The 27,948-nt window shown below is 43.9% G+C and overlaps 1 protein-coding gene across 6 annotated transcripts in view; it reads left to right on the forward strand.

Annotated features, from left to right (window-relative positions):
* Positions 1-27,948, forward strand: part of SPIN1 (spindlin 1) — a 78,499-nt gene that overhangs the window by 10,714 nt on the left and 39,837 nt on the right. Inside the window, exon 2 of one of the 6 annotated variants that reach the window (XM_059142998.1) lies at positions 17,155-17,404. The exons of the other annotated variants lie outside the window; for them this stretch is intronic. The gene's annotated coding sequence lies outside the window, so the exon portion shown is untranslated. The remainder of the gene's footprint in view (positions 1-17,154; positions 17,405-27,948) is intronic. 6 annotated transcript variants of the gene reach the window in all.

Below are 27,948 nucleotides of genomic sequence, written 5' to 3' on the forward strand. Positions count from 1 at the left end.
GTGTGTGTGTGTGTGTGTGTGATGCATAGAAGTAGTGGTACATTCACCGCGTGTGACACGCTAACTGGGACTAGTCAGGAATTTCATGTATGTGGTCACTAGAGTTGCAGTTTCATGCATGTGTTGTACTATTCATGGGGCTTCATTCTCAATAAACATTGGAATGTTTCCAGCTTAAGATTGTTAGTTCAGGGGCACCTGGGTGGCTCAGTGGGTTGGGCCGCTGCCTTCGGCTCAGGTCATGATCTCAGGGTCCTGGGATCGAGGCCCGCGTCGGGCTCTCTGCTCAGCAGGGAGCCTGCTTCCTCCTCTCTCTCTCTGCCTGCCTCTCCATCTACTTGTGATTTCTCTCTGTCAAATAAATAAATAAAATCTTTAAAAAAAAAAAAGATTGTTAGTTCAGGTTTGTTTGTTTGCTTATTTATTTATTTGTTTATTTAAAAGATCTTATTTGAGGGAGGGAGAGCTAGAGCACAAGCAGAGGGGGAAGGGACAGAGGGAGAGGCAGAAGCAGACTCCCCACTGAGCACCCTGGTCATGGCTTGACTCCAGAACCCAGGGATCATGTCCTGAACTGATGGCAAATGCTGAACTGATTGAGCCACGCAGGTGTCCCAAGTTGGGATCAGATTTGGATGTAGCGGCGGGAATCCATGTGTGGGTGTTGCCGTCACCTTGGGGGTCTGCTGCGTGTGGAGGAGGAGGGATGAAGAGTGTTTGGGAGGCAGTCTGAGGACCGCAGTGCAGGTCTAAGAAAGTTAAGCAAGGCCAGTGAGGAGTCTTCAGCCAGAGTTGGGAGTCATAAGGGTCCCTTGTCCTTCAAGAGTAAGCCTGCTTTAGTATTCTGCTTGTGGCTGGTCATTGGCTAGAAGCAGCCTGTGGGAAGTGGGGTGCTGGTGTGGAGCGTGTTGGTGGGTTCAGAGTGGAGCAGCTCCCCATGGTAGGAGATCAAGAGGCTCATTTTCATGGCTGTCACAGGGCTCACCTGAGTGGACTTGCTGTGAACTTTTGGGTATGCGTTTCTTGCATACTTTTGTGTTCGGTACACTTAGGAGTAGAATTGCTGAGTCATGGAGTAGGTCTATGTTCAGTATTAGTAGATAATGCCAGACTTTTCCAAAGGGGATGTATCAGTTTCTTTTTTTTTTAATTTTTATTAAAAAAATTTTTTTTAATGATTTTATTTATTTATTTGAGAGAGAGAATGCGAGCGAGCATGAGAGGAGCGAGGTCAGCGGGGGAACAGACTCCCCGCCGAGCAGGGAGTCCGATGTGGGACTCGATCCCTGGACTCCAGGATCATGACCTGAGCCGAAGGCAGTCGCCCAACCAACTGAGCCACCCAGGCGCCCCAGATAGACCAGTTTCTATTCTTACACAGTGAATGAATGTATCCTGGTGGCTCTACATCCTCGCCAATATTTGGTATTGTTGGTCTTCGTAATTGTAGTCGTTAGTGGTTGTGTGGTTGTATCTGGTTCCTGCTTCCTCAGTTAGATGGGCCATGTATTTATCTTGGTCCGTGAAATGTGAGCAGAAGAGACTCTTGGAATCAACTTGAAGAGCAGTGGTGAGACGTGCCACATCCCCTTCCTCCTGCCAGTGATGTTTCCAGATGCAGCTTCCTGTAGTGCTGGTCGTTGTGTGTCCACAGTGAGCAGAAACCAGAGGCCGGTACAGGAGGGGTGCGGCGGAGAGAAGAGGAGGGTGGGGGGTGGGGGGTCGGAATTCTTTTGGGTTAAGTTTTCTTAATTTAACCAAAGGATACTTAACATAACCTGACAGATAAATCTTTTTTTTAAGACTTTATTTTTTTTAAAAGACTTTATTTATTTGACAGACCGAGATCACAAATAGGCGGGGGGTGGGGTGGGGGGGGTAGGGAGCAGGCTCCCCGCTGAGCAGAGAGCCTGACGCGGGGCTCCATCCCTGGACCCTGAGATCATGACCTGAGCCGAAGGCAGAGGCTTAACCCACTGAGCCACCCAGGTGCCCATTTTAAGAGCAGTTTTCACAGCAAAATTGAGCAGAAAATAGAGTTCGCCTGTATCTCCCTATTCCCTGACCACGTAGGCCTGCCCAGCCTCCCCCACTGTCAACATCCTGCACCAGATTGTACATTTGTTACAATCACTGAACCTTTGTTGACACATCATCACCATTCTAAGTCCGTAGTTTTATGTTAGTATTTACTGTTGATGGTGTATATTCTATGAGTTTTGATAAATATGTGGTATGTATCCACGGTTATAGTTGTCATACACAGTGGTCTCACTGTTCTTAGAATCCTTTCTGTTCTGCATATATATATAAAGATTTAATTTATTTATGGGGCGTAGAGCATGTGAGCGTGGTGAAGGGGAGAGGGAGAAACAGATGCCCTGCTGAGCAGGGAGCCTGATGTGAGGCTCGATCCTGGGACTCTGGGATCATGACATGAGCTGAAGGCAGACAGTTAACCCACTGAGCCACGCAAACCCACTGAGCCACGCAGGCGCTTCTCTTTGTATCTTAATTCTATTGTGGTCAGAACACCATTTAAAAGCTTATGAAATTTTTGAAGCTTGCTTTATAGCCCAGCATGTGATCAATTGTTGTAAATACCCAGTGTGTGCTAGGAAAGAATGTGCTTCTCAGTTTGTTGGATGCAGTGCCTATATGTTAGTTCAACTTGGTTAGTCATGTTGAATTTAACATACTCACTAGCTTTTCCTTTTAGTCTACTGGTTGTATGGCTTAGCAACAGAAATGTATTAATATTGCGATCTTGCATTTATCTGTTCCTCCTTAGTGTGGTAGTTTTTGCTTTATGTATTTTGAGGATATATTGTTAGGTGCATACATATTTAGAATTGTAGGTCTTCCTCATCAGTTGAGGTTTATTTTTTTATTTTTTAATTTTTTTAAAAAGATTTTATTTATTTATTTGACAGACAGAGATCACAAGTAGGCAGAGAGGCAGGCAGAGAGAGAGAGAGAGAGGGAAGCAGGCTTCCTGCGGAGCAGAGAGCCCGATGCGGGGCTCGATTCCAGGACCCTGAGATCATGACCCGAGCCGAAGGCAGCAGCCCAAACCACTGAGCCACCCAGGCACCCCGAGGTTTTTTTTTTTTTTTAAAGATTTTATTTATTTATTTGAGAGAGAGAGAGAGAGAGAGAATGAGAGAGGTCAGCAGGAGAAGCAGACTCCCTGCGGAGCAGGAAGCCTGATGTGGGACTCAATCCCAGGACTCCAGGTCATGACCCGAGCCGAAGGCAGTTGCTTAACCAACTGAGCCACCCAGGCACCCATCACTTGAGTTTTTAAAACACTATTAAGTGTCCCTTTTTAAGGCAAAAATATTGTTAGGATAGAGTTTATTTAGCTGAATATTAGTGTAGTTGCACTATCTTTTCTCTGGTTAATATGTGTAATGTATGCCTTTTTTTGCCCTTTATTTTCATACTTTCTGTGTACTTGTATTTTGAATGAGTCTGTTGTCAATAATGTATAGTTGGAATTTAAACAATCTAGCCTGACAATATTTCTTACATTTGGAACCTTTGGTCTGTTGACACTTAACCAAATCAATGACATAGTTGGGTTTAAATTTTATCTTAAGTATTTTCTCTTTATTATACTTGCTTAATGTACTTTTTTCTCTCCTTTTTTGTTTTTCTTTGGGTTCTCTCTTTTTTTTTTTTGTTAACCTGGAAGGTTTTTATTTTTTAAAAAGATTTTATTTATTTATTTGACCGAGAGAGATCACAAGTAGGCAGAGAGAGAGGAGAAAGCAGACTCCCTGCTGAGCAGAGAGCCCAATGCAGGACTCTATCCCAGGACCCTGAGATCATGACCTGAGCCGAAGGCAGCGGCTTAACCCACTGAGCCACCCAGGCGCCCTAACCTGGAAGTTTTTTAAAACATCTGCTGTCTTTGATTTCTCAAAATGTAGTATTTTGTTATTTCCCTCTCTTCCTTAAACTCCATTTATCTCATTTTTACTTATATGCCACTGTTGGATGCCTTTAATTCTGTATCTGTTTTATCTTAAGACATTATTAATTTGTATAATCCATAACCATTTAGATTTATCCTTTTCATTGTTTTTCATTCATTGCTATAATTCTAGTCCTCCATCTTTGAACATTGTCCTCCCTGGAGAACACTGTTTTATTTTTCTCATCCATTGTTACGACTGCTAAAAGTGAATTCTTTATGTTAGCTAAAAATTTCACAAATTGATTTTTTTCCCAAGGCATAATTTTGATGTGTATTGAATTGTCTAACTTGTTGGTTTTCTTCTAAGGTGTGCAAAGAAGTTCCTGAATTACATGTTGGGTTTCTGTTCTCTTTATGAGAAGGAAGCTGTCACTCCTGTCTATTTTTTTTTTTTTTTAAAGATGTTATTTTTGTATTTGATGGAGAGCAAGAGCACATGCAGGGGGAGCAGGCAGAGAGAGAGGGAGAGAAGCAGGCTCCCAGCTAAGCAAGGAGCCTGATGTGGGGCTCAAACTCCAGATCCTGGGATCATGACCTGAACTGAATGCAGATATTTAACTGACTGAGCCACTCAGGCGCCTGGGTTTTCTTTTTTTTAAATTTAATTTTTATTTTTTATTATTCAGTTAGCCACTTAGTATATGATTAGTTTTGATGTAGTGTTTAGTGATTTGTTAGTTGTGTATAACACCCAGTACCCCTCACAACACGTGCCCTCCTTAATAGCCATCACCCTGTTAGCCCATCCCCCACCCCCTCCCTCTGAAGCCTTCAGTTTGATTCCCGGGGTCCATAGTCTCTCATGGTTCATCTCCCCCTCTGATTTCTCCGCCTTTTATGGTCTTTCTTTTTTTGTGTGTGTATGTCTTTGGCTTTCAGCAGTTTTACTATGATGTGTCTAGGTATATATTTTTATGTATATTTTGTTCTTGCAGGTGTAATAAAGTCTGTACTGAAGTTCTTTTCAGTCTTTTGAAAAGTTTGTAGGCACCATCTTTTATAGTGTAGGCACTACAAAAAAAGTTTGTAGGCACTTGCCTAATACCTCCTTTTCAGAGTCCATTTAAAGCATATTAGACTTCCCAGTTTCTTACCCTCTTCATGCTTTGTTCTGAGTATTTTCTTCTAATTTCTCTTTGTTCACTAATTTTTAACAAGGTCAGCCTACTGTTAATGTCATCCATTAAATTTATTGTGCCTTTTTTTTTTTTTACTTCTGGAAAACCGTGTTCTTTGATATTGTGAAAGATTCAAAATAGCCAGAGTAAAATCAATGAATAATGGAAGTAATAATTAGTAAAAGTTTGTTGTGCACCCTCCAGACATATGTTTGCAAACCAGGAGCACTGAAATCAGAACATGGAATGAGGGTTAGGGGTATATTCTTATAAAGAAGCTTATATTATGGGCTCCTGGGTGGCTCAGTGGGTTAAGGCCTCTGCCTTTGGCTCAGGTCATGATCTCAGGGTCCTGGGATCGAGTCCCGCCTCGGGCTCTCTGCTCAGCAGGGAGCCTGCTTCCCTCTCTCCCTCTGCCTGCCTCTCTGCCTACTTGTGATCTCTGCCTGTCAAATAAATAAATAAAATCTTAAAAAAAAAAAAAAGTCTCTTTAGGCTAAAAAGCCTAGCCAAGGACTTGTCTAATTGTTTTCTGTTATAGGGAGAACCGTTTTTCTTTTCTTTTTTTTAAAGATTTTATTTGAGAGAGAAGAGAGTGCACGAGCTGGGGGAAGAGGAGAGGGAGAAGCAGTGTCCCTGGTCCAGCAGGGAGCCTGATACAGCACTGGATCCCAGGACCCTGAGATCCTGACCTGAGCTGCAGGCAGATGCTTAACCCACTGAGCCACCTGTGCAACCCGGAAGAATACATTCTTATTGAACTTATGCAAAAGTATATACATTGACAACTTTGTTAGAAAAATGTTACTAAAATGCTGTTAGTCATAGATAGCTTAAAGGAGAGGAGAAAAAGGGGTCCTTTAAATCAGGAAAACGAAGCATTAAACAGCCAGCAATGTTTTAAATGAAGTCATAAAAATCATGATCATCTTTATCAGCTTATTCAGTCTTCTGTAATTAATTCTTTGTCTTTTGTTAGCAGTTTTATGAATTCACCAGTTTCTGCATCAGAGTTTTGGAAATTCTTACCCCACTTCAGTTTTACAATTTTAAGAGTTTCAGAGATCTTTATTCTAGAGTACTTGTCTCCGGGACTTCTCCGGGAATGTCCTTGAAGATGAAGCATTTTTGCAGGCATAGTTTTGTAAAGGCATCAGAGTAAAACGATAATTGTGACAAAAGACTTAAAATTTGGTGATGTTTGGGCGCCTGGGTGACTCAGTGGGATAAGCCACTGCCTTCGGCTCAGGTCGTGATCTCGGGATCCTGGGATCAAGTCCTGCATTGGGCTCTCTGCTCAGCAGGAAGCCTGCTTGCCTCTCTCTCTCTGCCTGCCTCTTTGTCTACTTGTGATTTCTCTGTGTCAAATAAATAAATAAAATCTTTAAAAAAAAATTTGGTGATGGTTAAAGGTCAGATGAGACATTAGTATAATGTATTTGGCAGGAGGGTTTGGTTATTTTTGTATTACGCAGTATTGTAAGACAGTAGCTGGAATTACGACTTAAAGCATATGCCAGAACATTTCAGATTCTTAAGATTTTCATATAATTTCTGTCACACTTACAGTATTTTATGGAAGTACAGTGTAAAGAAAGGCTGGTATTCTTATTTGGTAAGGCTTACCACATCTGTTTTATTGCATTTCACTTTATTGTGCTTTATGGATTCGATATTGTTTTTGTTCTTTTTTTTTTTTTTTTTTTTTACAGATTGAAGGTTTGACAATCCTTTATTGAGTCTGTTGGCGCCATTTTCTTTTTATTTGTTTAAAAGATTTTATTTTTAAAAATATTTTCTGGAGTCCCTGGGTGGCTCAGTGGGTTAAGCCTCTGCCTTCGGCTCAGGTCATGATCTCAGGGTCCTGGGATCCAGCCCCACATCGGGCTCTCTGCTCAGCGGGGAGCCTGCTTCCTCCTCTCTTTCTCTCTGCCTCTGTCTCTGCCTACTTGTGATCTCTGTCTGTCAAATAAATAAATAAAATCTTTAAAGGAAAAATAAAAAGTATTTTCTGTACCCATTGTGAGGCCCGAGCCCACAACCCCAGGTCTGGCGTTGCATGTTCTTATTGAGACAGCTCGGTGCCCTGGTGCCATTTTTTAAGCAGTATTTCCTTACTTTGTGTCTCTGTGTCACATTTTGATAATCCTCACAATAGTTCATATGTCTTCACTAATGTGGTACTTGCTGTGGTGATCTTTGACCATTGATCTTTGATTTTGCTCTTGTAATTGTTTTGGGGCACTACAGACCATGACCAAATAAGGCAGTCAACTTCATCGATAAAATGTTTTGTATGTTCTGACTGTTCCACTGTCTGGCTATTCCCCCGTCTCTTGCCATCCCCTGAGACACAACAATATTGAAAATAGGCTAACTAATCACCCTGTAGTAATCTCTGCATGTTCAGCTGGAAGGAAGAGCCACATGGCTCTCAGCTTTCAATCTGAAGCTAGAAATGATTGAGCTTAGTGAGGAAGGCGTGTTAAAAGCTGAAATGGGCTGAGATTGAGGCCTCTTGCACCAGTTAACCAAGCTGTGACTGCAGAGAAAGTTTCTCAAGGAAATTCCGAGTGCTGCTCCAGGGAGCACACGGCGATGGGGAAGTGAAGCAGCTTGACCGCTGATGTGGAGCAAGTTGGCTTTGGATAGATGGTCAGAGCCGCTGCAGCACTCCGTGCAGCCAGAGTGTCACCCAGAGACAGGCCCTGACTCTTCAGTTCTGAGAAGGCTGGACGGGGAAAGGAAGCTGCAGAAGAGAAGTTTGACGCTGGCAGAGGTGGGTTCGTGCGGCTCAGGAAAGAAGCTGTTGCTCGGACATGGGAGGGCAAGGCAACGCAGGAGGAGGTAGCGACGCAGCTGCTGCAGCAGGTGACCCTGAAGGTCTGGCTGAGAGAACCAGTGCCGGCGCCTCCATTCAACAGCATTTTTAGTGTAACGAACCAGCCTGGAAGTAGGTGTTATCTAGGACTTCTCGCTTGCAGGAGAGAAGTCTGGTGCATGGCTTCGAAGCTTCAGAGGACACTGACTGTTTTGCTAGGGGCTAGTGCGGCTGCTGAAGCCGGTGGTCATTCACCATTCTGAAAATCTTAGGGGTCTTACGTAGTATGCTAAATCTACTCTTTTTGTGCTCTAGAAATGGAACAACAAAGCTTGGAGATAGCACGTCTGTGTACAGCATGGTCTGTGGAGTATATTAAGTCTACTGTTAAGACCTACTGTCAGGGGGAAAAGTCTCCTTTCAAAAAACAAATGACTGCTTGTTGACTGCGCACCAGGTCACCCACAAGTTCTGATGGAGATGTGCAGTGAGATCACTGTCTTCATGCTGGTAACACAGCATCCGTCCTGCAGCCCATGGATTAAGGAGTCATTTTGACTTTGAAGTGTTACTGAAGAAATACCTTTTGTAAGGTTATAGCTGCCATAGGTAGTGATGCCCCTGATGGGTCTGGGCAAAGTCAGTTGAAAACTTCTGGAAAGGATTCATTCTTCTTGATGCCGTAAACTACATTTGTGATCATGGCCACAATGTCGGCGTCAACAGGAATTTGGAAGAAGTTGATTCCAGCCCTCATGGGTGGCTTTGAGGGATTCAAGACTGCGGTGGAGGAAGTCACTGCAGATGTGGGGGAACAGCAGGAGAAGCAGGATCGGAAAGTGCGGCCTGAAGACGGGACTGAACTGTTAGAATCCCGTGATCAACCTTGAACAGACGAGGACTTGCTTCTTACTGATGAACAAAGAAAGGTGGTTTCTTGAGATGGAATCTACACCCGGTGAAGATGCCGTGAAGACTGTGGAAATGACAGCAGAGGATTTAGAATATCACATGAACGTAGCTGTAACACAGCAGCAGGGTTGGAGAGTATGGACTCCAGTTTTGAAGTTCTGTGAGTAAAATGCTACTATACAGCATCACATGCTACAGAGAAATTTTTCCCGAAAGATGAATCAATCCATGTGACAGACTCGATGGTCATCTTATTTTCAGAAATGACGACAGTCACCCAGCCTTCAGCCACCAACACTCTGATGGATTAATAGCCATCAACACTGAGGCAAGACCCTCCACCAGCAAAAGATTACATTGTTAATGTCTTTTTTTTTTTTTAAGATTTTATTTATTTATTTGACAGAGAAATCACAAGTAGATGGATAGGCAGGCAGAGAGAGAGAGAGGGAAGCAGGCTCCCTGCCAAGCAGAGAGCCCGATGCGGGACTCGATCCCAGGACCCTGAGATCATGACCTGAGCCGAAGGCAGCGGCCCAACCCACTGAGCCACCCAGGCACCCCTCTTTTTTTTTTTTTTAAAGAAAGGAAAAAAAAAACGTCTGGGTGGCTCAGTCGGGTAAGCATCTGTGTTTGGCTCAGTCATGGTCCCAAGGGTTCTCCCTCTACCTCTGCCTGCCATTGCCCCCTTTAAAAAAAGAAGTCAAAAGCTTTAGAACGTTTGATCAGATAGGACTGTAGTTTTTTTTGTGAAGCGATACTTTGTTATCTGTTCAACCAAAGTGAAAAGATTTCTGTGGTAAGAACATGTAAAAAAAACCTGCACAAAATTTAGCTCTTTCAGTAGAGAAGACTGACTTTACTAAGAAGTCAAAGACCTGTTAAAGACAATGTGGGACACAGGAAATTATTCTTGTAAGTTACTATATTAAAGGTGTAGAAAAATCTTTGTTTATAATTTCTTATTAAGAGCAGACAGGTAATTTGAAAAGAAGCTTGTCCATTTAACAGAAAGCCAAATTCTAATCTTGTACCAGGGTATTTTTGAAATTAAAATTATTTTTTTTTCTTTTAACTTAAATAAGTTCATCCTGATCTTAGCTTGACCACACACAAAACATCTTTTTTTTTTTTTTTTTAAGATTTTATTTATTTATTTGACAGAGATCACAAGTAGTCGGAGAGGCAGGCAGAGAGAGAGGAAGGGAAGCAGGCTCCCTGCTGAGCAGAGAGCCCGATGTGGGGCTCGATCCCAGGACCCTGAGATCATGACCTGGCAGCGGCTTAACCCACTGAGCCATCTGGGCGCCCACAAAATATCTTTTTTAAGATTCCTTTTTCCAGGGGCGCCCGGGTGGCTCAGTGGGTTAAAGCCTCTGCCTTTGGCTCAGGTCATGATCCCAGAGTCCTGGAATCGGGCCCCGCATCGGGCTCTCTGCTCAACGGGAGTCTGCTTCCTCCTCTCTCTCTCTGCCTGCCTCTCTGCCTGCTTGTGATCTTTGTCTGTCAAATAAATAAATAAAAGATTCCTTTTTCCACAAACCTTCTACAACTTTTTCTATACCTATTTAGTTCTTTTTTTCCTTTTTTCCTTGTTTATTCTAGGATAATTATTTTACTTAAGGATGAAATTCTTTCTTTCCTTCAACAGAAATGCATCTCCATTCCTCACATCTCTTTTTTAACAGAAACTGTACCTCCTGCTTCTTGTATATGTTTTCTTTCATCATTATTTCTAGTAGTACATATTTGTGTAAAACAAAATACTTTTTGTTGGTTTGCTGGCAGGATGGCAGAGTAGGAGGGCCTTAAGCTCCCTTGTCCCATGGATACAACTAGATAACACTAAAGCCTGAGTAACTGAGAAAATGGCCTGAAGACTGGCAGAACAAACTCCACAACTAAAGGTTGTGCAAATGCCCCCATCAGAGAGGCGGGAAGGGTGAAGATGTGGTCTGTGGCCGTTGGAGGTGGAAGGGAGCGTGGTAGGAGAAGGCAGTAAACAGACTTTCATACCAAGGACACTAGAAATACAGGGAGGATGAATCCTTGTAATGTTTGCCTTTGAAAGCAGGAGAGCCTGAATTTGTGAGTTTTTGTAATCAGCAGGACTTAAGGCCTGGAATCTTAAAAATCCGCAGGCTCAGCTTAGAACCCGGGAAAGGACATGAGTAACTTGCACCCCCGCCCTTAAAGAGCTGGCATGACCCGCGGCAGCTGATTGGATGCAGCAGAGAACCAGCAGTTTCAAGAACACTGGTGGCAGCTGGGAGAGTGAGTTGCTCATCTTGAAGTATGGCTCACTGAGACTGATCTTAGGGAGGGGAACCTACCCCCACCCCAGAACAAAGGAGCTGGCATCATTCCTCTGCTTCTGCCAGCATGATAAAAAGGCAACCTTTGGGAACCAGTGTGGCGCTGACACTCCTAGCTAACTTGCTTACACCTGCACTCCATACCCTCCTCTGGAACCTGCCCTCCCACCCCACTTTGGTGGCTCTGCCCTTCCCAGTCGTGCTCCCTTCAGTCAGACAGACCCTGCCGACACCATATCTCCTGACCCGCACATTGTGCAGGATGTCGGTTTGGGTGCAGATGTCACCACCACACTCATGTTAAAATGCACCCTACTCTGCTGGGGACCAAACACTGCAAAAAATAGGCAGAGAGTGCCACTGCAGATGACTGGACTGAGGGAATAAAGCTCCCGAGACTTAATAGCAGAGCACACACAACACACATAGGAGACACTCCTTGAAGTGCCAGGACCTGAGGAATGGGACACTGGACTGCAGGCCTCTATGGACTAATTCACGAGGCTTTTATCAAAAAGAGAAGTAAGTGACTTTCTTAAGACACAAAAATAGACATAGAAGATCAGGCAAAATGAGATCGAGAAACTCCTCTCAGATGAAGGAACAGGATCGAACCACAGCAAGAGACCCAAGTGAAGTGGGTAGAAGTAATACACTTGGTAGGGAGTTTACAGGAATGATCATATAGTCGCCAGACTTGAGAAAAGAGTGGAGGACATCAGTGATACTTTTGACACATAGAAAAAGAACTAGTCAGATCAAGAACGAAATAAATGAAATTAAAAATACATCTGGTGGAATAAATAGGCTAGGTGAAGGGGAGGAAGAAATTAATGACCTGGAAGACCGAGTAAAGGAAACTAGCCATGCTGAACAAAGGAGAGCAGAGGAAGTTACGCGGATTGAGGATAGTCTTTGGGAACTTTGTGACTGCATCAGGGTAATGACATTTGCATTTTGGGGTCACAGAAGAAATAGGTAAGGGGGCAGAAAATATATTTGAAGAAATAATATCCAATAACTTAGTGAATCTGGGGAAGGAAACTATCTAGATGCAGGAGGTACAGAGATCCCCTGGAGAACTGAAAGCGAGGAAGTGCACCCCAAGACGCATAGTGGCAAAAAGTAGCAATAAAGAAAAACATTTAAAAGCGGTAGAAGGTGATAGCTATGTACAAGGAAACTGCATAAGGCATAAAGTAGATTTTTCAGCAGAAAATTTTTGCAAGTGGGACTCCCGGGTGGCTCAGTTGTTTAGCATCTGCCTTTGGCTCAGGTCATGATCCCGGGGTCCTGGGATCGAGTCCCGCATTGGGCTCTCTGGCAGGAAGCCTGCTTTTCCCTCTCCCATTCCCTCTGCTTGTGTTTTCTTTCTTGCTGTGTCTTTGTCAAATAAATAAATAAAATCTTAAAATAGTTTGCAAGCTAGAAGGGAACTGGCGTGTTACAGTCAAGTGCTGAAAGAGAAACATTTGCAGCCAGGATTGTTCTATCCAGCAAGACTGTCATCCAGAGTAGGAGAGGGAGTTTCTCAGACAAAAACTGAAGGAGTTCATGACCACTGAGCCAGCCCTGCAAGACATAACCAGAGGGGGGCGCCTGGGTGGCTCAGTGGGTTAAGCCGCTGCCTTCGGCTCAGGTCATGATCTCAGGGTCCTGGGATCGAGTCCCGCATCCGGCTCTCTGCTCGGCGGGGAGCCTGCTTCCTCCTCTCTCTCTGCCTGCCTCTCTGTCTTCTGTGATCTCTCTCTGTCAAATAAATAAATAAAATCTTAAAAAAAAAAAAAAAGACATAACCAGAGGGGACTGAGTGGAAAGGAGAGATGAGGGAGACTATGAAAAGAAGAAAAAACCAAAAACAGTAAAAATGAGTATTTTTATAAAAATAAAAAGATCTGTAAAATAAAAAGGATGTAAAATATGACACTGTATATTTAAAATGGTGGGACAGGAGTCAAGAATGGGTTTAAACTTACGTGACCATCAAATTAATATAGACTGCTATATGTAGATGTGACTTAGAAATGTAGTGGTAACCACAGATCTAAAACCTATCTAAAACATAGATAAGTGAAGATTAAAGAGATAAGAATCCAAGTGTAGGGGCGCCTGGGTGGCTCAGTGGGTTAAAGCCTCTGCCTTCGGCTCGGGTCATGGTCTCAGGGTCCTGGGATCGAGCCCCGCATCGGGCTCTCTGCTCAGCCGGGAGCCTGCTTCCTCCTCTCTCTCTCTCTGCCTGCCTCTCTGCCTCCTTGTGATCTCTCTGTCAAATAAATAAATAAAATATTAAAAAAAAAAAAAAGAATCCAAGTGTATTACTAAAGAAAGCCAGCAGTCCATGAGAGCAAGAGAAGAAAAGATGAGAGAAAATCTACAGAAGGAACCACAAAGTAAGTTAAAGAAGTCGAAAAATACATATCATTAGTGAATGTAAGTGTAAGTGGACTAAATGTTTAATCAAAAGACACAGGGTGACAGAGTAGAATAAAAAAAGAATAAACCCATCTACGCATGCTGCCTACAAGAGACTTGTTTCAGACCGAAGGACACCTGCAGATTGAAAGTGAGAGGATGGAGGAACATTTCTCATGCAGGTAGATGTAAAAAAAAAAAAAGCCAGGTAGCATTACTGGTATCTGACCAAATAAACTTTATTTTTTTTTTTTTTTTAAGATTTTATTTATTTATTTATTTGACAGGCAGAGATTACAAGTAGGCTGAGATCAGGCAGGCAGAGAGAGAGGAGGAAGTAGGCTCCCCGCTGAGCAGAGCCCAATGTGGGGCTCCATCCCAGGACCCTGAGATCATGACCTGAGCCGAAGGCAGAGGCTTTAACCCACTGAGCCACCCAGGTGCCCCTGACCAAATAAACTTTAAAATAAAGACTGTAATAAGAGATAAAGAGGGACCCTACACAGTAATAAAGAGGACAACTCAGCAAGAGGCTATAACAACTGTAAATATTTATGCACCCAACATGAAAGCACCAAAATAAATAAAAGTTAATAACATGTAAAGTAACTAATTGATAGTAATACAATAATAGTAGGGGACTTTAGCACCCTGCTTACATTAATGGACAGATCATTCCAAATAAAACAGTAGCTTTGAATGACACACTGGACCAGATGAATTTTGTAGACATATTTAGAACATTCCATCCAAAGAAAGCAGAATACACTTTGTCTTCAAGTGCAACATGGAATGTTCTTTAGAATAGATGGCACACTCTGCCACAAAACAAGTCTCAAATTCAAATTGAAGTCATACCATGCATCTTTTCTGACCACAATGCTATGAAACTAGAACTAATCACCCACAAGAAAAAATATGGAAAGAACACAATTACATCGAGGTCAGACAACCTGCTACTAAACAATGGGTCAACCAAGAAATCAAAAAGAACAAATTACATGGAAAGAAATGAATGTGTAAAGACAGTGTTCCAAAATCTTTGGGATGTAGCAAAAGTGGTTCTAAGAGGGAAGTGTATAACAATACAGGCCTACCTCAAGAAGCAAGAAGAATCTCAAACAATCTAACCTTATACATAAAGGGACTAGAAAAAGAACAAAACCCAAATCTAGCAAGTGGAAGGAAATAATGATTCGAGCAGAAATAAATGATAAATAGAAACTAAAAAAAACCAGTAGGACAGGTCTGTGAAACCAGCGGCTGGTTCTTTGGAATAGTCAGCAAAATTGATAAACCTAGCAAGGTTCATTAAAAAAAGAAGAGTCGGGTGCCTGGGTGGCTCAGTTGGTTGAGCGACTGCGTTCGTCTCAGGTCATGATCTTGGAGTCCCAGGATTGAGTCCCGTATCAGGCTCCCAGCTCCATGGGGAGTCACCTTCTCCCCTCTCATGCTCTCTCTCACTCTCTCTCTTTCTCAAATGAATAAAGAAAATCTTAAAAAAAGAAAAAAAAGCCAGACCCAACTAAAAATCCCTAGTGGAGAGGAGATGTAGCAGTCAACACCACAAAAATACAAATAGTTGTAACAATATTATGAAAAATCAAATACCAACAAATTGGACAGCTTAGAAGAGATGAGTAGAAATTCCTAGAAACCTGTAACTTAAGAAAATTGAAATAGGAAGAAACTGAAAATTTGAACAGACTGATTACCAGCAAGGAGATCGAGTCGGTAATAAAAAATCTCCCAACAGACAAAAGTCTAGGACAAGAGAGTTTCACAGGTCAGTTCTACCAAACTTGTAAAGAAGAATTAATACCTATTCTCAAACTATTAAAAAAAAAAGAAAACCTCCAAATTTTATGTAGCCACTATCACCCTGATAGTAGAACTGGTTAAAGACAAGGGGGGGGGACCTACATGAATGTAGTCTCTCATGAATAAAGATGCAGAAATTCTCAAATAAACAGTAGCAAACTGGGCGCCTGGATGGCTCAGTTGATTAAGTGTCTGCTCAGGTCATGAGGCTGGGATCCTGGGATTGAGTCCCACCTTGGGCTCCCTGGTCCGTGAAGAATCTGCTTCTCCCTCTGCCCTGCCCCCCTGCTCATGCTCACCCTTTCTCTCCTCCCTCTCTGGCAAAAATAAATCTAAAAAAAAAAACCAAACAAACCCGAAAGACAAACAACAAAACTTGTATCCCAGCAATATGTTAAAGAATTATTCCCCATAATCAAGTGAGATTTATTCCTGGGTTGCAAGGGTGGTTTATTATGCACAAAGCAGTCATTGTGATATATCACATTGGTAAGAGAGAATAAAAATATTTTCAATAGATGCAGAAAAAGCATTTGACAAAGTACAACATCCATTCATGATAAAATTCCTCAACAAAGCAGAGCAGGGAACATACCTCAACAAAATAAAGGCCTGTATGAGAAAAGCCCTTATTGAACATCATACTTAATGGGGAAAAACTGAGAGCCTTTCCCCTAAGGTCAGGAAAAAGACAAGGATGTCTCCTCTCAACACTGTATTCGCCATAGTACTGGATGTACTAACCATAGCAGTTTTATACAGAGAAAGAAAAGGTTGGAGAGGAAGAAGTAAAACTCTCACTATTTGTAGGTGACTGTAAATATCTATCTATGTGATTATCTATGTATGACACTGTATAAAGGAAACTGTGAGACTCCACTGAAAATACTGGAACTGATAAATGAGTTCAGTGAAGTCACAGGATATAAAATCAATGTACAGAAAGCTGTTGTATTTCTGTACAACAATAGTGAAGCAGAGGAAAGTGAAATTAAGAAAACAATCCCATTTATATTTGCATCAAAACCAATAAAATGGGAATAGACTTGATCTAAGAAGTGAAAGATCTTTACTCAAAAAAGTATAAAACTTTGGTGAAAGAAATGAAAGTTGACACCAAAAAGAAACGGAAAGTGTTCATCCTTACTCATGAATTGGAAGAACAAGTATTTTGAAAATGTCTATAGTACCCAAAGGATTCTGTCAGTTCAGTGTATTCTCTATCAAAATACCAACAACGTTTTTCACAGAACTAGAGCTTACAATCCTAAAATTTGTGTGGAACCACAGACGACCTCAAATAGCCAAAGCAATCTTGAAAAAGAGAAATCTGGAACTCTATAATTCCAGATTTCAAGTTATGTTACAAAGTGATAGTAATTAAAGTCGTAGGATACCGATAGAAAAGTAGATGCATAGATCAATGGAATAGAACAGAAAACCTAGAAATCTACGATTATATGGTCAAGTAATTTTTTTAAAAGGTTTTATTTATTTGACAGAGGGAGAGATCACAAGTAGGCAGAGAGGCAGGTGGGGTGGGGGGGTGGGAAGCAGGCTCCCTGCTGAGCAGAGAGCCTGATGTGGGGCTCATCCCAGGACTCCAGGATCATGACCTGGGCTGAAGGCAGAGGCCTAACCCTGGTCAATTACATTTTGACATAAGAGGAATGAATATACAGTGGGAAGAAGTCTTCTCAACAAATGATGTTTGGTCAAGTGGACAGCAACATAGAAAAGAATAAAACGAGATCACTTTCTTTCACCATATAGATAAACTCAGAATGGATGAGAGACCCGAAGGTGAGATCTGAAACCACAAAAATCTTTGAAGAGAATGTAGGCAGTGATCTCTGTGACATAAGCCTTAGCCCTTTTCTGGATGAGTTCTGGAGGCAATGGAAACAAAAGAGAAGTAAACTCCATCAACATAAGGAGCTTCTGCACAGTAAAGGAGACCGTCAAGAAGACCGCAGCCTACAGAGTGGGAGAAGATGTTTGCAAATGACACATCTAGTAAAGGGTTAGTATCTAAAATACGTAAAGCACTGATAGAAAGTAACCAAAGTAACAAATAATCCAATTAAAAATTGGTCAGAAGACAAGAACCACATTTCCCCTAAGAAGACATCCGTGTGTTCTACAGACATGAAAAGATGCCCAGTATCACTCCTCATCAAGGACATGCAGTCAGAACTACAATGAAGTGTCTCCTCACACCAGTCAGAATGATTAAAATAAGAAACACAGGCAACAGGAAGTGTTGGTGAGGATGTGAAGAAAGGGGCATCCTCTCTCACTGTTGGTGGGAGTGCAAGCTGGTTCAGCTACTCTAGAGAACAGCATGGAGGTTCCTCAAAAACAGAACTGTCTTACGCTCCAGCCAGTAGCACTATGGGGTATTTACCTGAAGAATACAGAAGTACTAATCCAAAGGGGGCCATGCACCGCAGTGTTTAAGGCAGCATTATCAGCAGTAGCCAGCTGATGGCAGCAGCCCAAGCGTTTATCAGTAGGTGCATGAAAAAGGAGGTGTGGTGTATACAGACTGTGGAATGTCAGTCATTCATAAAAGAATGAAATCTTCCCATTGCAGTGATGTGGATAGAGCTAGAGGGTATTATGCTAAGTGAAATTAGTTAGAGAAAGATAAACACCATACAAATTCACTAATATGTAGAAGTTAAACGAGCAAAGGGGAAAAAGACACGTAAACGCACACGCAAACCGAGAAACAGACTCTCAGCACAGAGAACACAGTGCTGGTCACCAGAGGGGCGGGCGCAGGCAGATGGGGGAGCAGGTAAAGAGGTTAAGGAATGAAAATCACAAAGATAAGTAAACAGATAAATACTTTCTGCTGACAGTTGCAACCTTATCCTTTGAGATGCTCACAATTTATGAAACTTAAGACTCTACCTAGAAAATAAATCGGCAAGGCAGTTGTTAGAGAGTAATCACGGGTTCCCTGTTCGAGGATAGCAGTAGTGTTTGTGCATTACACGGAATGAGTGTACATTCCTGGTACATAGTTTACATGAGCCAAGTGCCTTTTGGCGAGGACAGTATGAGAAGGTCTGGAGGCTTCTGACTTGGCTCTGCTGGAGTGGGCGTGATAGGACAGGTGGGAACAAGACAGGTGAGGACTGTCTCCCTCAGCAGAGGGAGAACCAAGATGAGGAAGGCGGGTCAGCAGCCTCTAAACTGACAGCCGAGCCGTGACTACCAGTGAGCTGCCCTGGCACTCCCAGCCGTGCAAAGTTCCGGCTTTGCCGGAACTAATTGGCCCCTAAACAAGGACTATGGACTGCACGGGCCCCCTCATGGGCAGGCGTTTTTCAGTAAATAATACAGGACAATACTATAAAAATATATTTTCTTAAGGGCTTTTCGCCCTGGCCTACTTGATTGTGAGAATATAGCATATGATACCTGTAACATACAGAATGTATTAACCAACTCTTTTCATGATAGGCAGGGCTTCCAGTCAACAGTAGCAATTACTGGTTAAGGTGTTGGGGAGTCACAAGTTCTATGTGGATTTCTTGACAGTGCTGGCAGTCCCAGCCCCAGTGTTGTTCAAGACTGAATTGTAGTTACAAGAAATAGGAGTTCTTTTAAGTACAGATTGTTGCCTGCCTGCAAAACGGAAAACAATGTGAGAACCTGTGAGCCTGTTGGAGAGTGCGCCCGGCGTGGCCTGGGGCTGTCGCTGTGTGTGTGCAGGACGGACAGAGAGACCTGTTGGAGAGTGCGCCCGGCGTGGCCTGGGGCTGTCGCTGTGTGTGTGCAGGACGGACAGAGAGCTGGTTTTGTATTGGTGTTTCCAGCTGGCTCCTAGACCTTTTGTTGCTCAGTATACTCTGGTATCAAAGCAGTGGCTTTCAAACATGTGGGATCATTCCACAGCAAAAAATACAATGTATATTTTGGCCCAGCACATACCACAAATATTTATATAACCTTGTAAGTAACTAAAATAAAAGCCTAATCAACTGACATGTATTTCCTGTTTTCAGTGTATGCTGTGCATGCACTCTTGGCATATTTGAAATTCTTTTATTTCTCCATAGATAAATGCATAATAAATTCTTTGTAAGTTATGGACACATTGAATATAGGTATTATCCATTTATGTATATAGGTAGCTACAAATAATGTGAGTATTTCCTGTTTACTTTTTAAAAGATCTTAGAGCGTGTGTGAGTGTGGGGAGGGCAGAGGGGAGGAGAGATGGAGGGAGAAGGAGTCTCAAGCTGACTCGGCGGTGAGTGTGGAACCCGACCCGGGGCTTGATCCCAGGACCTTGAGTTCATAACCTGAGCTGAAACCAAGAGTTGGGTGGTCAACTGACTGAGCCACCCAGGTGCACCTATATTTCCTATTTAAATAAGTGTTTATCACAACTCATTAAGGGTCTGTAAACACAGCTTGAGAAGAGTGAAGTAGTTTGCAGTGGTAGGGAGCTCTAGGGAGCCCGGCTGCCTCGGGCCTTGTCTGCGCATGGTTGTGTGGAGTTAATTTGTGCCGCTGCTCTAGTGTTCTCATGCTTTCTCTGGTGCACTTTTCACTCCCCTTTTCCAGCTTTTAACAGATCTTAACTTTGCTTTTCAGGGAAAACCAGGAGGCGGGCGTTGTGAGCAGTCTGTCATATGTTAGCATCCTCTAGTAGATTAGCAGACTGATACGTTTGTTCTAAAATTCCTAGTGTAGGGGCGCGCCTGGGTGGCTCAGTCGGTTAAAGCTTCTGCCTTTGGCTCGGGTCATGGTCCCAGGGTCCTGGGTTCGAGTCCCGCATCAGGCTCTCTGCTCAGCAGGGAGCCTGCTTCCTCCTCTCTCTCTGCCTGCCTCTCTGCCTACTTGTGATCTCTGTCCAATAAATAAATAAAATCTTTAAAAAAATAAAATTCCTAGTGTATTCTGCTTCATATAAAATTTTTTTGGGGGGGTTTGGATGGCACAGTTGGTTAAACATCTCCCTTCAGCTCAGGTCGTGATCTCAGGGTCTTGGGATCAAGCCCCACATGAGGCTCCTTGCTCAGCGGGGGACCTGCTTCTCCCTCTGCCCCTCCCCCTGTTTGGGCATTCTCTCTCTCTTTCAATATCAAATAAATAAATTAAAAAAATTTCAGTCTGACATAAAACACATTTATTAACAGTCAAATATTTTTTCCCTGTAAAAATTAAAAAGTCAGGAATTAGATAAGCAGGCTTAGCCTTTAATGTTTATCTAATGTGGAAATGATTTAAATAGTCAGTGAACATCGGTTAGTTTAACAGTAGAAACTTTGTTCTTATTTATATTTATTTAAATGGCCTATTTCTAACAAGGAGGCTTGGATTAGACATTAAATAATTAACCATCATCTTAACTGTTTTCTTGTTGATACATTCTATAACCTAGAGACACTATGAGCTTACTCCATCTGTAAACCTGGGTAGGAGAGTTTCCTGTTTACATCATGTTCATTATTGGGAACTCTGAAGACATGCCTGTTTTTGTTAGACCAAGAAACTTAAACTAGCTTTTATTAGAGATTTTCCCAGATTAAATGAACTTGAAGAATGTTTGGATTAGTACAGTGTTTCAGAGAGTGTACTTAATTTATATAAATGTCTGATTTTCTTTAAGCCAGTTGAATAGAGCCTTTAAAATTAATTCTGGCAATAGTGGTCAGAGGAGGTAATCACATCTGCAGCACGGACGTAGGCATCACAGACCTGAAGATAGACACGGAGATCTTACAGCTTCTGTTTCAAAAAATTTTAGTCATGTCTCAGATACAAAACTCAAGAGTAGTTGGCTCCTAATAGGGTTCTTGGCACATGGAGTACGTTAAGGTTTCTTTCTCAGGTGGCCAAAGATTTTACTGAAAATTTTTTAATTTGCATTCTGTAAGGATCCTTTTAGAGCTGTTTTTGAAGTCATTTTTGTGTTTTGGAAGCTTCTGCACTCCATTGTGGTCTATGAGAGGTTGGGGATCCTCTTCTCCAGGTGCCCCTTATCGTGGGCTGAGCTAAAGAAAGCCCCCCCCCCCCCCGCCCACAACGGCCATTACAGTTTCTGGTTATCCAGAAGTTAACCTCTTCTTGGAGAAAGGCACAAGAGCCTGGTCCCAGGACCTCTTCGCCTTTGGATTCCCTGAAACACCTTAACTCTGAGGGCCTTAGTTTCTAACAGCTGTTCCAAATCACTGGGAACCCTGTGTCTCCCCCTTTGAACAGGATGGGTGACTTACCAGAAGTTTCAACAAAGGGAAACTAGAGAGCAAAGCAGGGACAGAAAGCCAGTGTGCACAAGAAGGTTGGAGGGCTCAGAACCCAGAGAGACTTACCTTAAAATTTCAGGTTTGGGGAGAAAGCTCAGTGGGAGAGCTCAGTGGGCTCTGAGGGCACCAGCACCTGTTTTCTCTGGCCCCAGAGTCACTGGAGTCTTGTTTGCATTCCACTGTTGCTTGACACTGTGAAGTGTCAAAGGCTCAAAATAGCCAAAGTAAGACCAGTGGGTCAGTGAAGTAACAGTCTGCAAAAGTTTATCGCGCGCACACTCGGAAACCAGTTTGCAAACTGGGAGCGCTCGACTCAGCATGGAGAGAGGCTCAGCGGTGCGGGGTCATAAAGCAGCTCCTCTGGGAGACGTCGGTGACTGTGTCATCTTCCCAGGTTTGGTCGTGGTGCTAGTGTTCTTAAGTGGGATTGGGAGCTGGTCAGTGGTTGCCTCACACCAGCCTTGGGAAGCAGCCCAGCTTCTGCTTGCATTTCCAGAGGCACAAGGGAGGGCCGACCCAGGTTAAGTCGGTCTCAGACAATGAGCTGAATGAGTTTTGCCTGCATGACTGAACTGGTTCTGTCTGCTCAGGGAAGCATCAAGGCTTTTTGTCGACCTTGATTTTAACGAAAGTTTCTACCAGTTTCTCCAGTAGGTCTTATCCTTTGGAGTATGACGCTCACAGCGGTTTTATTTTTCGTTTACTAATTTATATTTCTATATATTTCTTCCCCCAGCATACATTAGAGTATGGTTTTGCAACTGCAAATACCTAGCAACTCTGGCCTGCTTTTTCCATTCTTACTTGTTGTTTCTGTGAATTTTTGTCTCTGTAGGCCAGTTTGTGTGTGTGCACATGTGTGCTCATGCGGTAGATTACGTTTTTAAAATTGTTTGAAATAATGCAGAGTCTGGGATGGTATTCCTGGGGAGCATTTATGCTTGCTTGGGCCAGGCGTCTGAGGGAGTGGGCAGCTCCGAGTTAGGGATACAGCAGCCTGGGTTCACAGCCCTCTCCTTGCTCTGATGCTCCCCGAGAGCCCTGGGGCTCTGGTCCTCAGCTCCTAGCAGAGCCGTCAGCCTTTCAGCCACCCCTTGCTCTCCGTGACGTGGGGTTTACCTCCCTGAATCCTGCCCCTGTGAGTGCTCCCATTATGTCCTTCGATGCCTTCTAAGTGTGTGTGTTCAAGATCTTGTCATGGAAGTTTTCATTCATGTACGGAACTTAAGAAAATGGTTAAGAGAACCCCCTATCTTTCTGACATCCTTCTGGGGATGTCTTCCTGGCTCCTCCTGTGTGTGCTGTACCTGACCTGGAGGTAGCCATTTCTGTAAGAAATCTTTTTTTTTTCCTTAAATTTTATTTTATTTTTAAAGATTTTATTTATTTGTCAGAGAGAGAGTGTGCACAAGCAGGCAGAGGAAGAAGCAGGCCCCCCGCCAAGCAAGGAGCCTGATGTGGGACTCGATCCCAGGATCCTGGGGTTGTGACCTGAGCCGAAGGCAGGCATTTAACAGACTGAGCCACCCAGGCGTCCCATTTCTGTAAGAAATCTTGGTTTCTGATAGTTCTTGTTTTTTTTTTTTTTAAAGATTTTATTTATTTATTTGACAGAGATCACAAGTAGGCAGAGAGAGGGGGAAGGAGGCTCCCCGCTGAGCAGAGAGCCCGATGCGGGGCTCAGTTCCAGGACTCTGGGATCATGACCTGAGCCAAAGGCAGAGGCTTTAACCCACTGAGCCACCCAGGCGCCCCTGGGGTATTCTTTTAGATTTCATTTTGATTTTCTGGCTTTCAGGAGGCTGTTCTCAGTGATGATGAGTCCCTCCCTCCCAGGAGGTGTGTGTTCTTTACATGGTGACTGCAGGTGGCCTGGAAAGGTTTCAGAGTTGCTTGTGGCCAGTGGTTATGGTCCTCTCGGCAGTCTGCTGAACCCTGTGGACGCCTTCTTGTAGTGTTTCTGAATACAGTACATAAAGTAGAAGGGATCAGGGTAGAAATCAGTTATATTTAATGGTTGTAAAACAAACTAAATTTAATGGTACATTGGCTTCTTTATTAGTATGTTAAATGCAACTTGATATTAATATAAGTATCATTTAAATTTTATATTTTAAGATACTTAAATGATGGCTTTTTAAATTTTTAAAGATTTTATTTATTTATTTGACAGAGATCACAAGTAGGCAGTGAGGCAGGCAGAGAGAGAGGGGGAAGCAGGCTCCATGCTGAGCAGAGAGCCTGATGTGGGGCTCGATCCCAGGACCCCGAGATCATGACCTGAGCTGAAGGCAGAGGCTTTAGCCCTCTGAGCCACCCAGGCGCCCCTTGCTTTTTAATTAAAATTTTTTTTTTATTTTTTAATTTTTAAAAATATTTAATTTTTTAATTTTTTTATTTGACAGAGCACAAGCAGGGGGAGTGGCAGGCAGAGGGAGAAGCAGGCTCCCCACTGAGCAGAGAGCCTGATGCGGGGCTTGACATGAGCCAAAGGCAGACGTTTAACTGACTGAACCACCCAGGTGCCCCATTTACTGGTTTTTTTTTTTTTTTTTAATCCATTTAAAAAAGTCACATCTTAGAAAACAAGTCACAGACCTTTGAGCACCTACAGTAAACCTGTGTTGTCAACAGGTCCAGTCTCGCCTTTTCTCCTCCCTCTGCTCTTTTTTACCCCAGGCTTTTTTTAAAAATGAGATTTTATTTATTCATTTTAGAGAGAGAGTGTGTGTGCACACGCACAGGTGAGTGGGGGCATTGGGTGGGGGAATATAAGAGAATCCCAGGCAGGCTCCAAACCCAGCTCAGAGCCAGACACGACCCAGAGATGGTGACCTAAGCTGAACCCGAGTCAGACAGTTCAACCCACTGAACTGCCCAGGCGCCCCTTCCTGAGACATTTTACCTTTTGTTTTTTGTTTCGTTTCATTTAATTTCATATTATTATTATTATTATTTTTAAGATTTTATTTGTTTATTTAACAGACAGAGATCACAAGTAGGCAGAGAGAGAGGCAGGCAGAGAGAGAGGAGGAAGCAGGCCCCCCGCTGAGCAGAGAGCCCGATGTGGGACTGTATCCCAGGACCCCGAGACCATGACCCGAGCCTGAGACCGACCCGAGCCAAAGGTAGAGGCTTAACCCACTAAGCCACCCAGGCGCCCCTCCCCCTGAGACTTTATTCATTATCTATTTATTTATTTATTTCCCCCCTGATTTTTTTTTTTTTTTTTTTTTAATTTATTTGACAGATCACAAGCAGGCAGAGAGAGAGGAGGAAGCAGGCTCCCTGCTGAACAGAGAGTCTGATGTGGGGCTCGATCCCAGGACCCTGAGATCATGACCTGAGCTGAAGGCAGAGGCCTCAACCACTGAGCCACCCAGGCGCCCCCCTGAGACTTTTTAAGTGAAATTTTCTATGCACAGAAAATGTGGAGCTAGCTTTCTATCGTCTGCCCTCCCCTGAGAGCCATTCACTAATACTTCGCTGCACTGACAGTTTTTTGTTGGGCCACTTGAAAGCTTGCCGTAAAATGCAGGGAGTATGACGCTTTTCACAGTAGGGATATTTTTCCTTATAACTATAATATTTCCCTATATAATATAATAGAATATTTCCTTACAACTCTAATATCTAGTATTTAGGTCCTGTTCAGAGTTTCGCTGGGTACTGGTTTCCTGTATTCGTGGCCATCCGCGCTCCTCCCACCTGTGCCGGGTCCTCTGTGACAACAGCCTTCAGACCGCTCTGGGCAGCCCGGCTTCAGCTCGTGCTGCATGTGTTTTGGCCGTTAGTGCTCTCCTCTACTTTCTGGTGACCGTCCGGGGGCCCAGACCTCTTGGGACTTGCCATCTTTGCTTGAACAGTTTTGGAGCTTTATTTCCTTTTTATAAATAGCACTGTGTGATGATGACAGCTGGCTGCAGATACTTTGATATGTAATTCTATTTTGTGTTTTTTACTTCTTTTATATCTGAAACGGGGAAGCACTCATTTTTTATGCTTTCTTGACATAGGATATAGCGGCATTGAGTTCCGTGGCGCTCTCTTCCTTTACGGACACAATCTCCGAGTTTGCGGTTAGCGTAGGACATTGTCTCAGTGCTCCTTGCCGTCTGCCTGTGCTGTGCAGGCTGCTGTAGCTTTCGTGCTGCGGTGTGGTCCCTGTATGTGCCTCCTGGTGGCCGTGAGGCCTGGAGCAGCCGCATGGGGTGCAGCGTGTGACGCACAGCGTGTGCTTTCAGACAGTGCTTTTGTGTGACACTGTTTGTGAGAATCTTGTCCCCTTTAAGATTATTATGGAGGAGGGCGCCTGGGTGGCTCAGTGGGTTAAGCTGCTGCCTTCAGCTCAGGTCATGATCTCAGGGTCCTGGGATCAAGGCTCTCTGCTTGGCAGGGAGTCTGCTTCTCCTTCTCTCTCTCTCTCTCTCTCTGCCTGCCTCTCTGCCTACTTGTGATCTCTCTCTGTCAAATAAATAAATAAAATCTTTAAAAAAAAAAAAAGATTATTATGGAGGAGAATATCAAGTTGGAATACTGAATTAATGGCACATTTTAAAGATCGTGTCGTGGAATTGCAAGCCCGGACAGCCGGCGGTGTTCACTGCACACGGATTCAGCAAAGGAAAATCCAGGATCTTTTCTTCCCCAACTTTTTATTGTGAAAAACTTCGAATTGAAACAAGAGTTCCAAGGGTAACATGAGCACGCCCTCACTTAGATTTAAGAATTAGTAGTTCGCAGTTTTCGTGTGTGTATTTCATTTTCTTTCCTGAACCATTTGAGATTTACTTGCAGGCCTTCTGGCAGTCTGCCTCTAGAAGTGTCCGTGTTTCCTGAGAAGGACCATATTTGGGTGTACCGCCCCGGCTTCACAAGTGTGTGTGAGGGGCCAGTGGGAAGGCCACAGTGTTTGAATTTCTCCGCTCGTCTTGAGGGTCGTGTAGCTTCCCCCCAGCACAGCGCACTCGGGGCTCCTGTAGTCTCCGGCCAGAGCCGTACATGGATGTCCGCAGAGTGGGGCCTGTTAGCCTTGTGGACACTTGCGTGTGGCTCCCCTGTCACCTGTGCTCACTGAAAACTGGGGATGAGGTCCAGAGGCCTGATGGCAGCGTTTCTGGCAATGCTGTGTGAGCAATGGCGCCCCGGGGGGCTGGCACGTGTGGCCCTTTTCACCTTGTGGCCACATCCGTTGGCCTCTCCAAACCTAGGACTGCCTTTTTATGGCCCATGACAGCATTTTCTATACTACTTGAAAAAAGCTTTTGTATTTCCCTATTCTCCTAGGAATAAGATTTTACAATGTCAGCATTTAAAATTAAAAAAAAAAAAATTATCTTTGCTTTGTCTTGTTGACAGAAAGCCACTTAATAGAGTAACTTAAAGGTATGTTTAAAAAGTTTTTGTTTTTGTTTTTGTTTTTTTTTTTCCTTTTTTGGAACAAATTAAGTTTTTCTCTTTCCTGTGGAAAGAGTGAGATTTGTTCTGGGAAGTTTCCAGAGCATTCCATGGCAGCTGCGGGAAGAGCAACGCCAGGCGCCCGTCAGCACCGAGGCGTCCCCTCTTTGGACTCTCAGGGTCAGGGTGCGATTAGGCAGTTGGAGTATCAGCTGCATCTGGAACAGCGAGTTTCTGGATTATTCCGAAGATGGGGCCGCCTTCCCGCACCGCAGCTCTTCCTTCTGTGTGGGCCTGGCGCTGTGTCCAAGTAGAGCAGGTGTGACCCGTTTGTCCGAGTGACCGAGCGACCCGCCCTGACGTGTGCAGCGGGAAGCAGCGCCTGGAGGCCGCGTTCTTGGTGTTTAGTTCGGGAGGCCGTTACTCTGGCTCTCGTGCAGAGTAACCTGTCCCTCAGTCTTCAGGGTCGCTCTGTGCAGAGCAGCAGGACCGCGGGGTGTTCTCGCGTCGAGCGCTGCTGGGAACGCTCGGGCCGGGGCGCGCGGGGAGCGTGGAGGGCGCTGTCCGCCCGGTGACGAGCGTGGGCCGGCCTCTCGTGTGCGGGGCTGTCCCCTGGGCCTGCCCGAGGGTGGACCGCTGGGCGTGCTCGCTCGAGGCGGGCTCTGAACAGCTTGACCCTGCCTCATGGCGAAAGCTGTGGACCGAGGCAGGGAGCTGGGTCAGGGTTTTGCCATGAAGGTGACAGGACAAAAGGAAGGGTAAGGAAATGGAGAACAGCAAAGGAGTAGCTGTTGTGTTGATGTCCGAGGAGTCAGAGCAGCTAGGAGGGCAGTTAGTCCTCGAGGAGGGCCACGGACCGTGGCACAGTGGTGCGGCCACAGAGGGAGGTAGCGGTTGCAGC

This window comes from Mustela lutreola, chromosome 12, assembly GCF_030435805.1.
Source record: "Mustela lutreola isolate mMusLut2 chromosome 12, mMusLut2.pri, whole genome shotgun sequence".
In the NCBI taxonomy this organism is placed as follows: Eukaryota; Metazoa; Chordata; class Mammalia; order Carnivora; family Mustelidae; genus Mustela; species Mustela lutreola.